Below are 21,191 nucleotides of genomic sequence, written 5' to 3' on the forward strand. Positions count from 1 at the left end.
GGTTGGGGACAGGTCTCTCACCGTTGTCTCGGCCTACGGGCCCAACATCGGTGCAGAGTACCCGGCCTTCTTGGAGTCCCTGGGAGGGGTACTAGATAGTGCTCCGACTGGGGACTCCATTGTTCTGCTGGGGGACTTCAACGCCCACGTGGGTAACGACAGTGAGACCTGGATGTGAGTGATTGGGAAGAACGGCCTCCCCGATCTGAACCCGAGTGGTGTTCTGTTATTGGACTTCTGTGCTAGTCGCAGTTTGTCCATAACGAACACCATGTTCGAGCACAAGGGTGTCCATAAGTGCAGTTTGCAGATGATGTTGTTCTGTTGGCTTAAACGAACCAGGTCCTTCAGCTGCTCTGGGGCGGTTTGCAGCCGAGTGTGTAGCGGCCGGGATGAGGATCAGCATAGGGTTGGGAGATGTTTCCTTAATTGGCCGTTGACGATGTTTACAGTGAACCATCGTGATGGACGATGATATCGTCCATTTCTCATTATAAGCATTTTTTTTAAAGACATTTACATAGCCTATAAATATGCTGCATATTACTATGTATGTTAGGAAAATGTGAGATTGCAGATAAATGGATCTAAACTAAACATGATCTGAACACAGTCATGGAACACGACTTTTGCAACAGAAATGTGTTAAACTCGTGCGTAAAGTGTGAGAGGAGAACGACTTAAGAGCGTCAACTCCTCAATACCAAGACTCTTCTCACACTAATACGAATGTAAATCGGAGCTTATTATTTGCATTTGCTCAGTTTTAACGTAATGTTTAGAAACAGTGGGTGAACGGGACAATATGTTCACGTTTGCGTCGTAGCTTGCGTTTTTGAAGCCGCTCCAGGCGCTTCCCGGGCCGTGAGCTCGTAACCTCGGACCTCCTGCACCGCCTCTTTCTCTCCTCTCTCGGTCCTTCGTGAGAATTATCCAAATCCATGCGCGCTCAGCTAGCTCCGATGTGAGAGCCATCTCGTCATTTTAAAACGGTTTAAGTTTCCGTATGAAGCAAAGCAAAGCAAAACCACGCGCTGTTAAACTCTGAGCTGCAGAGAGAGAGAGAGAGAGAGAGAGAGAGCTCTGCGCGTCAGAAACAGAGCAGCTGCGTCTTTACTTTAATAATTACGGCGAACACGTCATGGCTTCTGGCAGGTACTGAAACTTGCGTGTATATTAGTTATATTCGTGATTGCATTTACAGTGCAATCCCTGCACAGTTTGAAGGTTTACAAGGCCTACAGAAGATCAGTGCCTGTTTCTGACAGGAGGGGGCGTGGCATCACGATGATGGCTCTCCATCGCGATGTTGCTCATCCATCACAACCCTAGATCAGCACCTCCAAATCTGAGGCCATCCCCTCTACAGGTCGGTGGGGAGTCCTTACCTCAAGTGGAGGAGTTCAAGTATCTCGGGGTCTTGTTCTCAGTGAGGGACGGATGGAGCGTGAGATGGACAGACGGATCGGTGCGGCGTCAGCAGTGATGCGGTCGCTGTATCGGTCTGTCGTGGTGAAGAGGGAGCTGAGTCGGGGCAAAGCTCTGGATTTACCGATCGATCAACGTTCCCGCCCTCACTTATGGTCATGAGATTTGGGTCATGACCGAAAGGACAAGATCGCGAATACAAGCGGCCGAAATGAGTTTCCTTCGCAGGGTGGCTGGGGGGGAGGAGCTCAGTTACCCGGGAGGAGCTCGGAGTAGAGTCGCTGCTCCTTCACGTCGAAAGGAGCAGCTGAGGTGGCTCGGGCATCTGTTCCGGATGCCTCCTGGTCGCCTCCCGCGGGAGGTGTTCCAGGCATGTCCTAGTGGGACAAGGCCTCGTGGACCCAGGACACGCTGGTGGGACTATGTCTCCGAGCTGGCCTGGTGTGGCCTCGGGGTCAGAACAGCTGGAGGAGGTGTGGCCTCGGGGTCAGAACAGCTGGAGGAGGTGTGGCCTCGGGGTCAGAACAGCTTGAGGAGGTGTGGCCTCGGGGTCAGAACAGCTTGAGGAGGTGTGGCCTCGGGGTCAGAACAGCTGGAGGAGGTGTGGCCTCGGGGTCAGAACAGCTGGAGGAGGTGTGTGTGGATCGGGAAGTCTGGGCATCTCGGCTGAGACGCTGCCCCCGCGACCCGGCCGTGGATAAAGCGGAAGAAAATGGATGGATGGATCTTTGAACAAAGTCTAATTGTGGCCTAAAGAGTTAGAAAGGAAAACCACAGAGGTTCAAAATAGTGATGGGCTTCACGGCTCTTTACTGGGAGACAAGTTTATTTTGTTTCTTTGGTCGGGACAGTTGATGTTAATGCACATACTGGACATGGAGGCACCATATGGTAAATTTCCTCTCACACTCTCAAACACACTCTCATTCACCCTGGCCTATTGTACATGTTTTTAGTGGTACACACGGGGAGAACAAACTCCACAGAAACATTATTGTGTTCGTTCTTGGAAGTTCTGGGTAAAATTGACTGAAACAAAGATCTGGCTCTTTCCACAATTGAGATCCGGTTGGAAGCGTTCACCTCAAAGAGCCGCTCAGTCGTGCACATTACATCACCCATTGGCAGGTTCATGTAAAGGCACTTATAAAGAGCCGGAGACCACAGAGGTGTGAGACACTTCTGGGAGAGTCACAGACGAGGAGACCAGTTCAGGCCTTTGATGGAGAACAGGTCGAGCTCTTTACACTTCATAACAATCGAGGGTTATGTGGAAGTGTCCAAATACGGGCATCTTTATTTCGTCATCATGTTTGCAGCTTATTTACTGACCTTGTGCAGCAATACCCTGATTATATCCCTGATCTGGACTCACCCGAACCTACACGAGCCGATGTACGTTTTCATCGCCGCTTTGTCGGTGAACTCCATCGTTTACGCCTCTGCGATCTACCCCAAACTCATGATCGACTTTGTGTCCGAAAAGCAGGTGGTGTCTCTCCCGGTCTGTCTCTTCCAGTGGTTCACCTATTACACTTTAGGCGCTTGTGAGTTCATGCTTCTGACAGCGATGGCGTATGATCGATATGTGTCTATCTGCAAACCCCTGCAATATCCGACCATCATGACAAAGACCAAAGTGTGCGTTCTCTTGGCTCTGGCGTGGCTGCTTCCTTTCTCCCAGAATACAGTCGCTCTGTGTTTGAATGTAAAGAAAAAGCTTTGCCGTTTCCTTTTCAAAGGGGTCATCTGTAACAGCAGCGTTTACAGGCTCTACTGCACCGGCTCCACCACATTAACCACGTACGGCATGTTCGTCTTCACCAACGTCGTCATCCTCCCCGTGCTGTTCATACTTTACACGTATTCCAGGATATTCTTCTTGGCGAGACGCTCCAAAGACATGAGAAGGAAAGCGATGGAGACCTGCCTCCCACATCTGCTGGTTCTGATCAACCTCACCGTGTTCATCTTTTACGACGCTCTCTTAGTGCGGATCCAGACGGAATCTAGTAAAACTGTGCGGTTTGTCGTGACCCTGCAGGTGATCATGTACCATCCGCTGCTTAACCCGGTCATCTACGGGCTCAAGATGAAGGGAATCAACAGACACATACAGAAGCTGCTCTGCCCGTGCGTGAAACCTAAATAACTGATTCATGTGGAAAGTAATGACATCTCTCAACATGTTTTACTGAAAATGTCAATATTCTGGCCTAAAACATAATAAGTTGCAGTTATTCCTGAAAGTGACAACTTTTTTTGCTCAAAAGTTCCCCATTCTGTCAAATTCTCATCCCTCTGTTTGATGAAATATTAAAAGCGTGATATTTGACTTGCTTCTGCCTGTATAAACCCTGAGCATAGACACTATTTCTCGGTTGTGTGTTTGCAGATTGTGTTCAGCATGTTCAGAGAAACAGAAAAAGCTTCTAAAAAATGTTTAATTAAGCGTATAGAGATGTAGAAAGTCTTTGGCGAGCGACCTTTAACCTGTTACTACCTTAGGGTTAGGGCTAGAAATGATGCATATCTAAATCTCAAAGCGTATTGACAGGAGAGCTTACAGCCTATGTGCCAGTGTGATGCCTCATTTGAAAGCCAAGACCTTCTAGTTTCTAAAGTTCTGTAAGGTCTGTGTGAGAGAAACACAATTGACATGACATTTGCCGTTGCTAATCCTAACCCTAACCCTCACCCCCTGATGAGTTTAAAGCTACTGGTTGGAGATCTCTTGTTTAAAGGCTGCTGGTTTTCAAACAGATGCTTTCGTGATGGAAAACCTCACAAGAAGCTGTGGGTGAACTCCATCAGCGCTGTGATTCTTTATTTCATCATAAACAGGGCTTGAGTTTCCCCCAGTTACATAAACACCTTCCAGAAAACTGCCATAACTGGAAGTTACAAACACCTGCATGTCCCTGGGATTAATGCAATCTTAAACCCAACTGGTGGACTCCGGTTTAGGAGCTTAAAGGGATGTTTCAGGATTTTTGACAAAGGGCCTCATTTCCTCGTTATCCAGAGTGTTGCTGATTTCTGGAGATATTTTTTTTTGTTGAAAACAAATATAGTACTGACAGTAGTGCCAGTCGTCTGATGAAGCACATATGGCCCGAAATGTCACATTTAATACAGTGTAAGAAAATAAAAAGTGAGAATTCCTGCTGCTGTGCGGACTCTCCATTTACATTTTTACTGTTTTCATTTTTGGATTCAGCACTTTTGGACAGTTGTTCCTAAACCAATGGTGCCAAACGCATTCAGGCCGGAAATCATAAACATCCATGTCGGAATTCAAGAACATTTTAATGTATGAGATCAACAACACACTTTGTTTAAAGGGATGTTTCAGGATGTTTGACATAGGGCCTCATTTCCTAGTTATCCAGAGTGTTGCTGATTTCTGGAGATATTTTTTTTTAGTTTTTTAGGCTAGTGCAAGGCTAGCGCATGTCTATGGTATCAGCTAGCCTGCATTAAAAACAGTGTGACCCGCTCCACAGAGAACCTGAGGCAAATCACTTACAGTGCCTCTCGAAAGCATTCATACACCTTGAACTTTTGCACATTTTGTCATGTTTACAACCCTAAACATAAAGATTTTATTTTGATTTTTTTACTGAACGTTCACACACAAGTAACAGACAACTGTGAAGTGAAAGCAAAATGATACATGATTCTGTTAATTTTCAAAAAATAGAAAAGTGAAAAGTGGGGCGTGCATAAGTATTCATACAGCATGAATGAATACTTTGTGGAACCCCCTTTTGCTCTAATAACAGCACAAGTCTTTTGGGGTTTGACTCTACAAGATTTGCACATGTAGAGACTGACATTTTAGCCCATTCCTCTTTACAAAACAACTCAAGTTCTGTCACATTGGAAGGAGAGCGTTTGTGAACAGCAGTTTTCAGATCTTTCCACAGATTTTCAATAGGATTTAGGTCAGAATTTGACTGGGCCATTCTAACACATTAATATATTTTATTGAACCATTCCATTGTAGATTTATCTTTGTGTTTCGGGTCATTGTCCTGCTGAAGGAGAATCTCCGCCCCAGCCTCAGTTCTCTTGTGACTCCAGCAGGTTTTCCTCCAAAATGTCTCTGTATTTGGCTCCATCCATCTCCACAACTATTCTTACAATCTCCCCAGTCCCCGCTGAGGAAAAGCAGCCCCACAGCATGATGCTCCACCCCGTATATCTGACACTGGGGATGGTGCACTCAGGACGATGAGCAGTGTTAGGTTTGCTCCATACATAACGTTTGTCTCATCTGACCAAAGCTCCTTCTCCCACATGGAGCTGTGTCCTCCATATGACTTCTACAAACTTCAAACGGGATTTCTTATGGCCTCCTTTCAATAATGTCTTTCTTCTTCCACTCGTCCATGAAGGCCAGATCTGTGTAGATACGACTTATAGTTGTCCCATGTACAGATTCCCCCAGCTCAGCGGCAGTACTTCACAGCTCCTCCAGAGTTATCTTGGGGCACTTGGTTGTATTTCTGACCAGTGTCTCCTTGTTCAGTTTGTTAGTTTAGGTGAACGACCTTGTCTTGGTAAGTCTGCAGTGGTGCTTTACTCTTTCCATTTCTGAATGATGGATTGAACAGTTGCTCCGGGAGATGTTTAAATCTTGGGAAATCTTTGTATAACTTAACGCTGCTTTAAACTTCTCCACAGCTTTATCCCTGACCTCTCTGGTGCTCCTGGACCTTCATGATGTTGTTTAGTGACCAATACACTTCGACCACAGCTCTGAGGGCCTAAAAGAACAGCTGAAATTATACTGAGAGTAGATTACACACAGGTGCCTCTGTTTAACCGTTAGGCCAAGGAGTGAACATTCTGGAGTCATTAGGAATGTTTTAAAGGCAATTTAATGCACTCAGAAAATGCTGTATGATACTTATGCACGCCCCACTTTTCACTTTTCTATTTTTTGAAAATTAACAGAATCATGTATCATTTTGCTTTCACTTCACAGTCGTCTGTTACTTGTGTGTGAACGTTCAGTAAAAAAATAAAAATAAAATCTTTATGTTTAGGGTTGTAAACATGACAAAATGTGCAAAAGTTCAAGGTGTATGAATACTAACGAGAGGCACTGTATATTGGCAGAAGAAAACCACTGGCCACATGAGAATCCAATAAGTATAATCTAAACGGTGGCTCAGCGGTTAGTTTCCTGCACGGGGCCTTTCTGTGCGGAGTTCGCATGTTCTCCCTGTGTCTGCGTAAGTTTCCTGCAGGTACTCCGGTTTACCCGACCGCTAAAAACATGTACAATAGGTGAATCCTCCAGCCAGGTGTTTCCATCGTTAACCTCTTAACCCCCGCCTTAACCCAGCACATTTTCTCCAGTTCAGTTTTACCCAAATCTAAAAGCTTCTGGAGCTCTGGAGCTTATAGCTTATCGGCGAGTCTAACGCCTCATTTGAAAGCTAAGACCTACAACATGGATCTGAGATTTTTCCTTGTATTATCGTCACATTATGTTTGTGTTTTTGTTTTTTTTGTGGCTTTTTCATCACGTTTTTTTTCACATTTTTTGTTGCTCTTTTGGTGCTTTTTTTGTGTTCTCTGCGTCATGTACGTCTCATTTTTGTTAATATTTTGTGGCTTTGTTTTATTGCGCTGTGTGTGGCCGGGACTCTCCAAACAGGTGCATTTCTCTAAACGCTGAAACGTCAAACTCAAACCCGCCGTAAACAGCTGCTCTCTGGACAAAAGCATCAGCTCTTTTCCTTTGGCAGAACTGAGGACTTTAATGACGCTAATGTCCAGTTCATCCAGGATTTGTTTGAAGTGATACAAGTCACCTTTTTAGACATATCTGCCAACAAAACAGTCACCGGTCATTATCACTTTTCTAAACTCGATGAAAAATTGTGTTTCTCTCATACTGGGTCCACTGAAGGATCGTAATGTTTTGCCTGATTCGTCTGTAGCTCGACTGTGAGGTTTTGTTTAACTGAAAGAAAAACTGACCGTAAGACTTTATGAAGCTGAGCTATGATGGAGATGAAAATATATGTTATTTATTTACATTTTATCGACAATTGCCAAATGTGAGCAGCTATTTTTGTTTACAGTCATAACTCAAGGTGTTTCTTGTATTTCTGTTTCAGTCATTTACAGAAAAGCCAAACCTTGGATAATTCCTGGTTATTTGTTGCTGTGTCTCCAAATACACTGTTGTATAACTCGAAACAATAAACATGCACGTGCTATATTTTATGGAGTCAAAAGAAATACATCTACGATCATGAGAGGCTGTCACTCAAAGTAAAGAAACATCCACTAGAGCAGGGGGGTCCAAAATACGGCCCGCGGGCCAACTGCAGCCCGCTTTTAATTGGCCCACGGCAAATTCTAAAAATGTAATTGAAAAACATAATAATAATACTTTTTGTTTTGCTTTGATTGAATATATATGAAATAAATGAAAATCCATTAGCTGTGATGAAGGCTGTTTTTTGTTTTTTACTTGAAGCATATGCTTAAAGTAGCTGAGAGAAGAATCAAAGGCCTGCGCCCCCTGAAAGAAAACTGATCGATTACATTATATATATAAAAAAATCTGTACCCTGTGTATATTAACCAGAAATTATTCTTTTCACTGCAGCATAATAGCCAAAAATGTTTTAGTTATTACTTAAAATGCACCAGATTGTAGGAAAACGCATCTAAATGTAAAAAAAATCGGACGGGATCTGAAAAAAGTTGGGATCCACTGTGTATGAGATATTAGATTGATTTATTTAAAAGAGAGTGTAACCTGACACCTTTTATAAGGTTTCAGGTTACACGCCTACTTTAACCTTTGCCTAGAAATCCAGTTTAACAGGATAGAACAAAGAACTGAAAGCATTCGAAGACGGGCGAGAGTGTTTACCAGGTAAGTTAACATGATTACAAATGTTGCTTATATGTTTATAAAGTACTGTGTGGGAATGTACAGCGCTGTATTACATTAATATTAATAATACAGGTATCTGTTTTCATGTAAAAGGTTTCTATTCTAACGAGAGAAGTAAGCAAGGATTTAACACTTCAAGTATATGTATGTGGGAAAATGTAAAAATCCTCTGAGGAGTTACTTTGTTCCTCTGGGAGGTGTATTTTTTCCATCAGACTCATGTACAATAACAAGACCCAATTAAAGCCGCAAGCGGCATTTAGAGGCCCTCGCGAGCAGCGTTGGCCGGTTGGCGCACGCCGTCGCACGCCACCGCAACAACCGGGGGGCGCTGCCGCGCCCTACGTGGTAATGCCGTCCCTGCCACCCTCGGTTGAGTTTATAAAAGAGCAAAGGCAAGAAATGCGCCTTCGGCGCCAGATCACGCTATTTTTCCCAAAATGGCCGACTTTGTGTTGGTTGCCTAGCAACCACGTGATGTACTTTTTTGTTCGGACAGTCACGACGAAGGTGTGTACCAATTTTGGTTTGGCTATGCCAAACTTTATTTCGGGTCGTTGCCATGGCAACACGGTGGGAAAATGGGCGTGGCCATAATTTACTTTTTGATCGAGGTCACGTGACGGATGTCTGTGCCAAATTTTATTTGTCTACGACAAAGTTTACTTTTTTTCCCCATTCATTTTTATTCGGTGCTCTGCAGGGGGCGCTATCGCGCCCATTTTCCAAAATTCCTATATCAAAACATCCGGGGTCGGGGACTGTAGCAACTAATAATTCAAGTTAACTTTTTGCTTTTGCTTTTTGCCCACTGAACTTCTGATCAAAGCAAGTACAAAACAGATCTTGTGCAAATGTGTCGCTAATAAAATAAAACTTCTTGGAGTTTTATGCCACTTTTTTATTTTTAGTCCTAATGCCACTGTTTTTTCCCAGCTTGATGGCATTTCCGTTTCAAACCATTCACTCATAGACCCATAGTTACGGAAAGTAACTGAGCACATGCATCAGGGCCAGAGGCCACACACATTTATTTTTGTGTAGTCAGATATTTGCTCCACTGACACTAATTACTAAGTCTTTGTATCAGTTTGTTGGACTCACAGGTGAGTTACACCATTTCTGTGAAAGTGACTCTGATAAGAGACCCTGCAGTGAAATGCAGCTGTGAACTCACCCCTGTGAAGAATCAGGATGCTACAAATATGTTATGTGTTTAATATGTTATTAAATATGAACCACATATAATGGCCTCCTCTTCCATTATTGTAAAAAATATTGGGTACTGTGGCTTTAAGGCACCACGGTGTAAACAAGGAGGCCACGCGGAGGATTGTCACGAACAGCTCTGCACGCGGAGAGAGAGGGAGAGAGAGAGAGAGAGAGAGAGAGAGAGAGACGCACAGTTGAATCAAGCGTGATTACGTATGTTTTTAATATGGTTTGACCTATCAGCCTATCAGCACTATGAAACGTGAGTGACGTCACGCGTTGGACCGGTATATAAACTCCGCGGACCCGCCCCTCTTTGGAAGTTTTCAGTTCTTCAAGAGCCGATAACTTTCTCCCTCTGCGTCTCTGAGCCTAATCCTTTTTGGACCAAGCCCCGAGAAGCCCCTTTTCAGCCCTTTCTGAGCCTTTTCCCTGTGGATTACTTTGCTGTTTCTGAGTTGATTCTTTTTTGGATTCTTCTCTGAAAACGTCTTAAGGTAAGAACTGTTTTTCTTCTCTGTAATAGCTCTGGTTTAAGCTAAACGCTGCATTAAAGCAGTAGCCACACATGTATGCTCTGCCCGGGGCTGTAATAAGTATATTTTCTGTATATTCAAGCGTTATTAAGCGTACATATTGAGCTCTATCGTGGTGACCGTGGGGAAAGCTTGGTTTTGTGCGCTGCTGCCACAGCCAGGCTGATGTAATGTCTGAAATGGTGGAAATTAAATGGTTTCTTTGAGCTGCTCGTGTTATTTAAGTCCGTGGCTTGAGAGCATGTGTTTAGATGTGTGTGCCTGTGGTGGTTTTAGTCACATAAGGTGATTATTAGTTTTATTTTATTTGGTTTTTATGGGTAAAAAGAAAGCTAAATACTGAAAAGTCCCGGAGAGTGTGTGCGGGAGATGGTGCCGCGCGCTCATTGGCTGTGTGTGCGCGGGAAGCTTGGGGGACAGCCAATGAGTGGCTCCGTTGCTATGCCGTTGCTATGCCGTTGCCATGCTGTTGCCATGCTGTTGCTGAGAGCAGGGGGAGAGACTCAGGGGAGCAGGTATACTGTGTAAGGCAGGACTTTTCTGTTGGAGTTCTGGGTTAGACCAAGTCTTTCACTATTAGACCTCATGTAGTCCTGGTTTGGTTCTGGTTCTAACTTGTTAAAGCTAATGATGACGTGTTTCTGGTAGAAGTGGCCATTGCATGTGCAGCACAGTTGCTATGTCAGTGTAGCGTGAGAGCTTAGAGCCAATCAGAGAGGAGCTGAGGGTGGAGTCAGCCAATGAAGTTCCTCTGTCCAGCAGCGCCACATTTGAAGTTCTGTTGCCGTGGTGACGAGTATAGACTGTAGGGGCAGGAAAAATATTTGAAAAATGCACCTGAGGAGGCGTTTCCTAGAGGAGCTGGGACAGGCGGGGGAGGGGGGTGTTTATGTGTGTATGAGGCTGACGTCACAGCAGAGCCAATGATTCAACATTAAAACAAAGTATATTTTTAACCATAAGAGAGAGTTTCAGGTTAAGACAAATACTCACTGAAGTGCCAAAATAATGACACATGTACACAGTACTGTTAAACACTCATTGTACACAGTACTATTAAACACTCATTGTACACAGTACTATTAAACACTCATTGTACACAGTACTATTAAACACTCATTGTACACAGTACTATTAAACACTCATTGTACACAGTACTATTAAACACTCATTTATACAGTTTATGAGCCCAAAAACATTGATTTTAGGGCTGCAACTAACGATTATTTTGGTAATCGATTAATCTACCGATCATTTTTACGATTAATCGATTAATCGCTAGACTGTGAAAGGTGCAAGGAAATTGTATTTTTTTTTTTTTATCACATTCAGCTAAAGTGGCGCCGTTTGAGGACATGCTGATGGAGTAAACTTAAAGTAAACGTTTGTACGAGGCTCTTTGTGCTACTTCTGCTTTCTGATTGGACGAGACAAAGACAGATATTTGTGAAATTTACAATGTACAAAACACTGCAGACCCTAACTTTATCTCTATTTTAGTCTGTGTTTACTAGAAAACGATTAATCGATTACTGAAATAGTTGACAACTATTTTAGTAATCGATTAGTTGTCGATTAATCGATTAGTTGTTTCAGCCCTAATTGATTTGGTCATTTACATAGATTATATCTTTGCTTACATTTTTCTATAACATGTTAAATGTTTTCTCATATTTCAGATGCCTCGTGGAAAGTCTTTCCGTCGTTCCCAGGCAGCTCGGGAGAGGTTGGCAGAGCGGACCCCCGCTCCTGTGCAGCCTCCCACAGCTGATGATGCGGAACTTTACCGTAAGTGTTACTCATTTGTGTCACTATCTTAAGTGTAAACTGTACAGTCATATAAAATAAATACATGTACAATATAAAGATTAATAATTGAATTATTTGTTTCTTTTCTTATTAGCGAAAGGAACAGGATTCCGCCATAAGGTCCGCCGATGGCCAATGTCCAAGCTGACGGGAAAGCAGCACAAATTGGCCATCCCTCCTCCGAGCCCCAGCAAGAAGGTTTGCCTTTTTTTATAATTAAAGAAAAACATTACAATAATCCTTATGAACTGAAATGACTGTGCATTGTGATATTATAGGTCTAACTGATTTTCCTCTATTTTAAGTGTAAACAATTGTACTCAATTGGCAGATGATTTTATCTATCTACTCAAATCTATGTTACATCGTATTATTTAAAGAAAATTGGACTTGGTTTAGTAAGTTTTCATGTTATTAACTGCCATTATTGTGCTGTGTTTTTCCAGTTTGTTCTGATTGTTGGGGCCAGCCATCTGCGCCACTTCGTAGATGGCTATGTCAAGATACCTGGCAACAAGGTATTGTTTGGCATCAGCTGCACCCCTGGAGCGAGCGCCGCGCAGCTCGAGGTCGAGCTCGCGAACGACAGCCGCCATCCATCGCTCATGGATCGCAGGCCATCGCTCGTGGTCGTGACCGCTCCCTCCAACAACCTCAAGTCCAGCCGTACCATCTCTGAGGCTGGTGTGGACTTTGCCCACTACCTGGCATCTGTCTGCAGCCGCTGGCCTGAGGTCTGTGTCCTGGACTTTCCACCTCGCGGTGATAGTCCAGTTTACCTGCAAGAGCACCTGCGGCAGGAGTACCACCGTGTCGCAGCACGCATGGGTGAGTGTTATAGGGATACATTTAACTATAGAGTCTGATCACCATATATGTTTAATTTTATTTGAGCTTTCATAGACATTAATGCTATGTTTGTATTTTTATGTTCAAGGTATCAAGTTCTACCCTGCTGCTGAGTACTTCCCGCTGAAAGAACAGCACTTGCGGTGCCATGATGGTGTAAGTACTCTGATATAGTTTGAATCAGATGCAAGTTCATCTGCATTACAAGTCTAGTAGAAATAATTAACTCAGTAAAGTGGTGCCCAGAATAACTGTTTTTCTCCCATATCTTTCACAGGTCCATCTGAGCGACACTGATGGGGGGATGAAGTTGTACGCTGACCTGCTGTTCCAAGTGTCCTACATCCACATGGAGACACATCCCAGTCCACCCCCTGTGTCTCCACTCCCCCCCCCACCAGTCATCAGTGATCCAACGCCGGATCCTGATGCCTTTACCCTGGTGGAAAGGAGACGGAGGAACAAGGTGAGACTTGCCCCTACTTTCAAAGCTTCAGCTCCATCAGTGCATGTTATTAAGACTGTGGATACTGTCCTTACAGAGGAGCCAGCTGGGGAGCCCCGCGCACTCCCAAAGGGGTCCCAAGAGGCGGCTGGTTCAGCAGGAGGTTTGTAATATTTCTGAACCATTTGGCATCTTTGTATTATTGAATTGTTATATATTAATGATTGTGTTTATTTTTATTCTTTTAAGGTGGAGTCTGTCTTCTCCATCCCGCTTTCCCCCGTTCTCTTCAGCAGAGCCATGCTAAAGAAGATGGACAAGCTTGTCCCTTCTGGCTCTGTGGAGTGCAAGGTGAGCTCTTGTGCTTTGCAACACAATGTTGAAATAATTGAAGTAAAAGTGGATGATTTGCCTTGTGTACAAATATGAAGTATTTATGTTTTTTTTTTGTTCTTTAATTATTAGGCGTCACGTGCGAGACGTCAGAAAGCTGCTGCCTCAAAGCCAAGCCAACCCCAGCGGAAGGTTTGTACCTTTTTCTGCTTGATATATTGTATATTTAACCTCTTAACCCCCACCTTGACTGAGCACATTTATTCCAGTGCACCTTTACCCAAATCTAAAAGCTTCTTGGCCAGTGTAACAGCTCATTTAAAAGCTAAGATCTGCAAAAGTGATCATAACTTTTTTGTCACATTTTTACCCCGTTTTTTTAAGCGCTTTTGCTGTGTTTTCATTGTGTTTTTATGATTTTTCACAGCTTTTTGTCATTTTCATTGTATTTTTGTGGCTTCTTTGTTTCATTGTCATGACTCTTTAGTCGCCTTTTCAGGCCTTTTTTATTGTGTTACTGTTGCTTTTCCGGCATGTTTTTTCCAGTCTTTTGCAGTTTTTTTGAACACTTTTTTTTGGTTGCGTTTTCATTCTCGTTTTTATCTCCATTTTGACACTTTGGTCAAGAAGCTTTTAGATTTGGGTAAATGTGCTCAGTTCAGGTGGGGGTAAAGAGATTAAAGACTGAATATTTAAATACATTTCAGGTGAAGGCAGCAAAGGCAGTGAAGGTGAAAGCCAGTTCACCTCCCACTCCTACAGCACCTGCGGTGCCAGACCTGGTAAGTGTTTTAGAATGTAAACAATGTGCATGTAATCATTATAAAGCCTTTCAGACGTGAACCACAACATTCTTTTCATTTTGTCATTTCTTAAGCGGCCCCCCGCCGAGGTCGTGGTGGTGACACCTGCTCCGTCACCCACCGGTGCTGCGAAGATCCTGGACTTGAAGCTGAAGGACCGGGTAGGTGTCTTTAGTGTGGGCTTACATTATTAGTATTCAAGTATTTGTCTCATCGTATTTTGTTTATTTACTGTCCAGGCGGTGCCAGCTGTGGAGGTGACGCCTGGAAGGTCATCTACCAGTGCTGATGTGACCGCCGTTTCCCCTGCTGTGATGGAGAAGGACCAGGTTGGTGTCTTTAGTGTGAACTTATTTTATTACTACCTAATACTGATGCGCAGGTCGACCCGACACCCGCAGTGTTTTGTTGAACGTTTAGTTTTATGGGGTAAATGTATCATTAGTGTTTTTGTTTAGATGTCACCTGGCCTATCACTTCTGTATAACTTTGATCACCACTACAAATGCGGCACATTAGCAGTGCCCAAGCACATATGGGAAACACACATGTGATTAAAATAATGCATCAACAAGACACAAGGTAAAACTAAAATAAAAAAGACACAGCATCTTGTTAACCTGAGGAGAGCAACACCTTGTAGCGTCAGGTAAAGGCTGCTCCACTTTAGTTCAAACTCTGTTTAGTTTGACGGAAAGAGATGTTCATAACGTGATAGAAGTAAAGCCTCATGATAGTTTCTGCTCCTTGTTTCATGATAAGCGATTTCAAAGGTTCCTCAGCGGTGCAGTAGCAAAACAAAGCATCAAGTGTTAATTCTCCACTGACGCGCTCCTGTTTAAAGGAATAGGCCACCGTTTTTACATACTGAGATATGTTCTTACCTTAGCTTTGACGAGTTCTTTAGGACCTGTCTGGTCTTCACCCGTGCCTTCAGTCACGTAAACACAGCTCAGACGGCGTTAGCATTTAGCCTCTCTCCCCCTCTCCTCTATAGCTCCAAAACTGGTCAAGATAGAAGCTGCCAAGTTCCCAAGGGGAACTATATTGTAAGGCGTAATAATACCAGGAGTAGTTTGGCATCCGCGCAGTAAAGTGAAGATTACTAGGCGGATTTCGAACTACTCCTGGTATTATTACACCTTACAATATAGTTCCCCCTTTTATCCGCTTAGAAAATCCACATTGTTTAATTTTGTGTAATTATACTTTGTAGTGTAACACTTCACGTAACCATATTTAAATAGGGAAAACGTGGAAGAGCTTGGTAGCTTCTATCTTGACCTGTTTTGGAGCTATAGAGGAGAGAGGGAGGGGCTAAATGCTAACGCCGTCTGCGCTGTGTTTACGTGACTGAAGGCACGGGGGAAGATCAGACAGGTCCTAAAGAACTTGTCAAAGCTCAAGTAAGAACATATCTCAGTATGTAAAAACGGTGGCCTATTCCTTTAAGTCATAGAGGCTGCAACGTGACTCATGTTGCAGTTTTTCAATGTGTGCGGGTTCGGGGGTTCGGGTTGGGTTGGCAAACTTTTTTTTCGGGTCGGGTGGGTCAGGTTTGATATACAGTGGGTCAGGAAAGAAAACGACCCGTACTATCTAAATATTTGTCTCATTGTGTTTTATTCATTTACTGTCCAGGCGGTGCCAGCTGTGGAGGTGACACCCGGAGCGTCATCTACCAGTGCTGATGTGGGCGCCGTTTCTCCTGATGCGATGAAGGACCAGGTTGGTGTCTCCAGCATGACCTTTATCCTCTTAACCCTGCATTAACCGGGCACATTTTCTCCAGTTCAACTTTACCCAAATGTAAAAGCTTCTTGAAAAAAACATATCTTAATAGTGACAAAAACACAGCATAACAGGTGACAAAAAAGTCACGGGCTATGTCCACAACACAACGGCGGTTGTGTCCACATTGGGAACATTTTAGAGCAGTTTTGTAGGTCTTTGCTTTCAAATGAGGTATTACACTGGCCTACAGGCTGTGAACTCTCCAATCAAGAAGCTTTTAGATTTGGGTAAAGCTGAACTGGAAAAAATGTGCTTGGTTAAAGGAATAGGCCACCGTTTTTCCATACTGAGATATCTTCTTACCTGAGCTTAGGAGTTCTTTTGTAGCTGTCTGGTCTTTATGTGCGCTCAGTCACGTAAACAGAGCACAGATGGCATTAGCATTTAGCCTCTTCTATGGGACCAAACAGGAGTGAAGTTAGAAGCGACCAAGCTCTTCCAGGTTTCCCCTATTTACATACGGTTACATGAGCCTTTACACAATCCAAGTATAGTTACACAAAATTAAACATGACGATTTTGTAAGCGAATAAAAAGGGAACTATATTGCAAGGCGTGGTGATATTACTACGCCTTGCAATATAGTTTATATATCTTTTTATCCGCTTAGAATATGCACATGTTTAATTTTGTGTAACTATACTTGGATTGTGTAAAGGCTCATGTAACCATATGTAAATAGGGGAAACGTGGAAGAGCTTGGTCCCTTCTAACTTGACCTTCTTTGGAGCTATAGAGGAGAGGGGGAGAGGCTAAATGCTAACGCCGTCTGCGCTCTGTGAAGCACCTGCACCTGTGAAGACCAGACAGCTACAAAAGAACTCCTAAGCTCAGGTATGAAGATATCTCAGTATGTAAAAACGGTGGCCTATTCCTTTAAGCTTATGCTTGCCTATATTATGGTAAAAATCTGTTTTCATTAACAAAACTTCCAGCATCTGTACATGCAATGTGATTTAACCTCTTAACCCCCACCATAACCGAGCACATTTTCTCCAGTTCGGCTTTACCTAAATCTAAGCTTCTGTACTGTAGAGCAACAGTGTTACGCCTCATTTGAAAGCCAAGGCCTACAAAACTGATCCTGTTTTTGTCGTGTTATCGTTGCATTTTTGTTACGCTCTTTTGTCATGTTTTTGTTGCATTGTTGTTTCTTTTCTGGCATTTTTTCGTCGCTCTTTTTCTCACTTATTTGCTCGGCTTTTGTCACTTCTTCATGGTCTTTCTTTTTTGTTGGTCCTTTTTCTTATGTTTTCATCGCTCTTTTGTCACATTTTCATCCTCGTTTTTGTTGCTATAACTTTTCCCAAAAGCTTTTAGATTTGGGTAAAGCTGGAGAAAATGTGCTCAGTTCAGGTGGGGGTTAAGAGGTTAAAGCCTGATGTACTAAACTGAAATCTAAAGTCTGTCTGTCACATTCGTTTATCAGATTTGCACAAGTTATATAAAAAGGTTTCTACTGATGAATAGCTTGTACCATTCTGTGAAATGTCCCTGTTTCAGTTTGAAGTAGTGCTTGCTATTAACCTCCTGCATTAGTAAATCATCTTTTGTATTAGTAGAGGTTAATTCACTGTTAATACAGAATTAGTTATTTTCTAGTATATTCTCAACCAAACATAAACTTTCAGGCCTTTGCCATGAAGGAAGCCTGGTTCCCCTCTCAAGTTTTTCCCACAGCATTATGAATAAACCAAGTATTGTTTTTTCCCTATTACACATTGCTGTATCATATGCTTTGTCTCTTTTATAGGGCAGGAAGAAGAGGAGGAAGGGTCACAACCGCGGTCCAAGGAAACTCCTTGTTAGGACCAAGAGTGACCAGTCACCCACTGATGACCTGAAGATCCTGGACTCGTTGCTGGAGGACCTGGTCGGTGTCTTTGGCGTGAATGTATTTTATCACTGTATAATAATACTTAACTCATTGTGTTTTATTCATTTACTGTCCAGGCGGTGCCAGCTGTGAAGGTGACCCCTGGAGCATCCAGTGCTGATGTGGGCGGTGTTTCTCCTGCTGTGATGAAGGACCAGGTTGGTGTCTTTAAAGGAATAGGCCACCGTTTTTACATACTAAGATATGTTCTTACCTCACTTTAGCCGAGTTAATATATCCCCGTCTGGTCTTTGTCCGTGCGCTCTGTCACGCAAACGGAGCACATTCGCAGCCTCTCCCACATGTCCGCGCAGTAACTCCTAAAGGTTATTGACGGAAGTGAGCGGGGAAGTCTTTAGGAGTTACTACGCGGACGCTGTGCTCCTCGTATCATTACGCCTCACAATATAGTCCCCCTTTTTATTTGCTTATAACATCGACATGCTACATTTCTGGGTAAATATACTTCGCATGAAAACACTTCACGTAACTTTATTTAAATAGGGAACACGTGGAAGAGCTTGGTAGCTTCTATCGTGAGCTTTTTCGGAGCTATGTGACATGTGGGAGAGGCTGCGTATGTGCTCCGTTTGCGTGACAGAGCGCACGGACAAAGACCAGACGGGGATATATTAACTCGGCTAAAGTGAGCTAAGAACATATCTTAGTATGTAAAAACGGTGGCCTATTCCTTTAACTTTAAAAGCATACTTTATATGCATAACCTGCCTGTGTTCCCAAGTCTGTTCAAAGCAAATATAGGCTTTACTGATGACTATTGTGATATTATTTACAATTACAAAAACACTCTACACGCTAATGTTTTTACATATACTTTTTTTTAAGCCCTTAAAGACACTTGTTCAATTGTAGTTCACAATAAGCCCAATCAAGCCCTTATTAGTGCTAGTGCAGCTGAGAGTTGAAGCTCAGTGAGTGAATTCTGGAGGTTATTGTTTTGGTTAATTATATTACTTTATTTACCACACAGACGGAGCCTGGAGCTGGGCCACTTGGAACACCGCCTGCCAACGACGCTGATGTTCTGGTGAAAGGCCAGGTTGGTATTGGAGTGTTCATTTGAGTATTATCATTATAGGTATTATAAGTCAAAAAGTGTTATTCTTGATGAACGTAAAAAGAGGCTGTATAGAGTGAATGTTCTGTGACTTTACCTGATAGCCAAGTGCATTTTCTACAGTTTGACTTTACCCAATTATAAAAGCATCTGTACTGGAGAGCAACAGTGTTACACTTCATTTGAAAGCTAAGACCTACAAAACTGATCCCAACTGCTTTGTCGTATAGCCGCATTTTTTTACACTCTTTTCACTTTTTGTGTTATTGTTGCTTTTTTGGCATGTTTTTGTTGCTCTTTTATTGCTTCTTTGTCTCTGTTTTGGCACATATTTGCTTCATTTTTGTCTTTGTGTGGCCTTTTATTTGTAGCTTTTTAGTTTCTGCTTTTGCTGTCGCATTTGTTATATTTTTGTGAACGTTTTATCATTTTTTCGTTGTATTTCTGTCACTTTTTTGTCATATTATTGTCGCTCTTCTGTAACATTTTTGTTCCATTTTCATCCACTTTTTTGTTCTATTTTGACACCTTTTCCAAAAAGCTTTTAGATTTGGGTAAAGTCAAACTGGAGAAATGTGCTCAGTTCAGGTGGGGGTTAAGAGGTTAAAGCCTGATGTACTAAACTGAAATCTAAAGTTCAGGTGCCGTTGTCTGTCACACTCGTTTATCAGATTTGTGCAATTAATAATATAAAACAGTTTGTAATGAGAAATCACTTCAAACTTACTATAAAATGACATGTTCTAGATTTAGTTTGAAGTAGTGCTTTACCACCTTATTTGGAGGTAATTCCCTGTTAAAACAGAATTAGTTATTTTTACTATATTCTCAGCCCAACAAACTTTCAGGCCTTTGCGATGAAGGAAACCTGGTTCCCCCACGCTATTTTCTCATAGCTTTATCAATATAAATCAAGTATTGATTTTTTCTTTGTATTATACATTGCTCAAGCATATTTATTTTTCTTTTTACAGAAGAGGAAGAAGAACAGGAAGCGTCACATCCGCAGTCCAAGGAAAGCCGATGGAAGGACCAAGAAGACCCGGAGTGATGTTGTTGATGTAGATGATGGTGATGTTGAGATTGTTGGTTTTGGTCTTGATGCACCGGTTAAAGCAGGTTGTAGAAGAGAAGAAGACGGCCCCGGTGTTGCTGAGGTAAGTCAAGGTGAGTCGGTGCCGGTCACTCTTCCACGGAACATCCGTGGCTCCTTTCACCAGGGGAGTAATCGGTTCGCGTTTGCTGGCTCTCAGTGTATGGGGATTGCACTGATGAGTCTTGCTAAGCACACTGTGGGTCGTGTGTCGTTGTGGCAGAAGCAGGACTTAGACCGGACTCTTGTTTTGGGTGATGAGTTGTATAGATACTGCAAAGTTAGCGGCAGGATTGCTCCCGGGTCAAGTATGTTGTTGGTCCCAGAGCTCCCACATGAGTGGGACATTGAGGGACAAAAGGTTTGTTTTGAGTTTACTGAAGGTCTTCCCGGTGTAGTTGGTGTTGACAGTGGGGAGTTTATTGATAACATGATCATTGTGAGCCTGCGCAGTGGTTTAGAAAGAATGTTGGCACTGTATGACACCTGCCTGTTCACCATGTGTGGCAGCACTTGTGCCATCATTCATGATAACGGTGTGTACGCTGTGGTCGACTCTCACTCTCGGAGTGTGAGTGGGATGGTAGATGCTTATGGCAAAAGTGTTGTGGTGTTCTTTAGGTCTATTGAAGATCTGTCTGGGCACTTTTGTCGTTTAGCACGTTGTTATAAGCGTGCGGAGAAACAGTTTGAGCTGACTGGTGTTGTTGTAACTGTTGCATCTGAGGATGTTGCCATCAGCGAGGATGTTGCCATCAGCGAGGATGTTGCCATCAGCGAGGATGTTGGCATCGTCGAGGATGTTGGCATCGTCGAGGATGTTGGCATCGTCGAGGATGTTTGCATCGTCGAGGATGTTTGCATCGTCGAGGATGTTGCCATCGTCGAGGATGTTGCCATCGTCGAGGATGTTGCCATCGTCGAGGATGTTGGCATCAGCGGGGATGCTAATATTAGCGAGCAGATGCAGTCAGTTGGTAATAGTGTGCCTAAGGTTAATGCAAAGC

At 43.1% G+C, this 21,191-nt stretch overlaps 2 protein-coding genes across 2 annotated transcripts in view; both read left to right on the plus strand.

The window, feature by feature from the left end:
- LOC306968079 (NACHT, LRR and PYD domains-containing protein 5-like) overlaps nt 1-21,191 on the plus strand; it is a 429,270-nt gene that overhangs the window by 378,252 nt on the left and 29,827 nt on the right. The window lies entirely within an intron of this gene.
- The window catches only part of LOC306968364 (uncharacterized protein), a gene marked incomplete at its 3' end in the record, with an annotated part of 33,283 nt that continues 20,337 nt past the window's right edge, over nt 8,246-21,191 (plus strand). Inside the window, exon 1 of the mRNA XM_079563708.1 lies at nt 8,246-8,335. The remainder of the gene's footprint in view (nt 8,336-21,191) is intronic.

This window comes from Gobius niger (genome assembly GCF_951799975.1).
Source record: "Gobius niger genome assembly, chromosome: 9".
Lineage (NCBI taxonomy): Eukaryota > Metazoa > Chordata > Actinopteri > Gobiiformes > Gobiidae > Gobius > Gobius niger.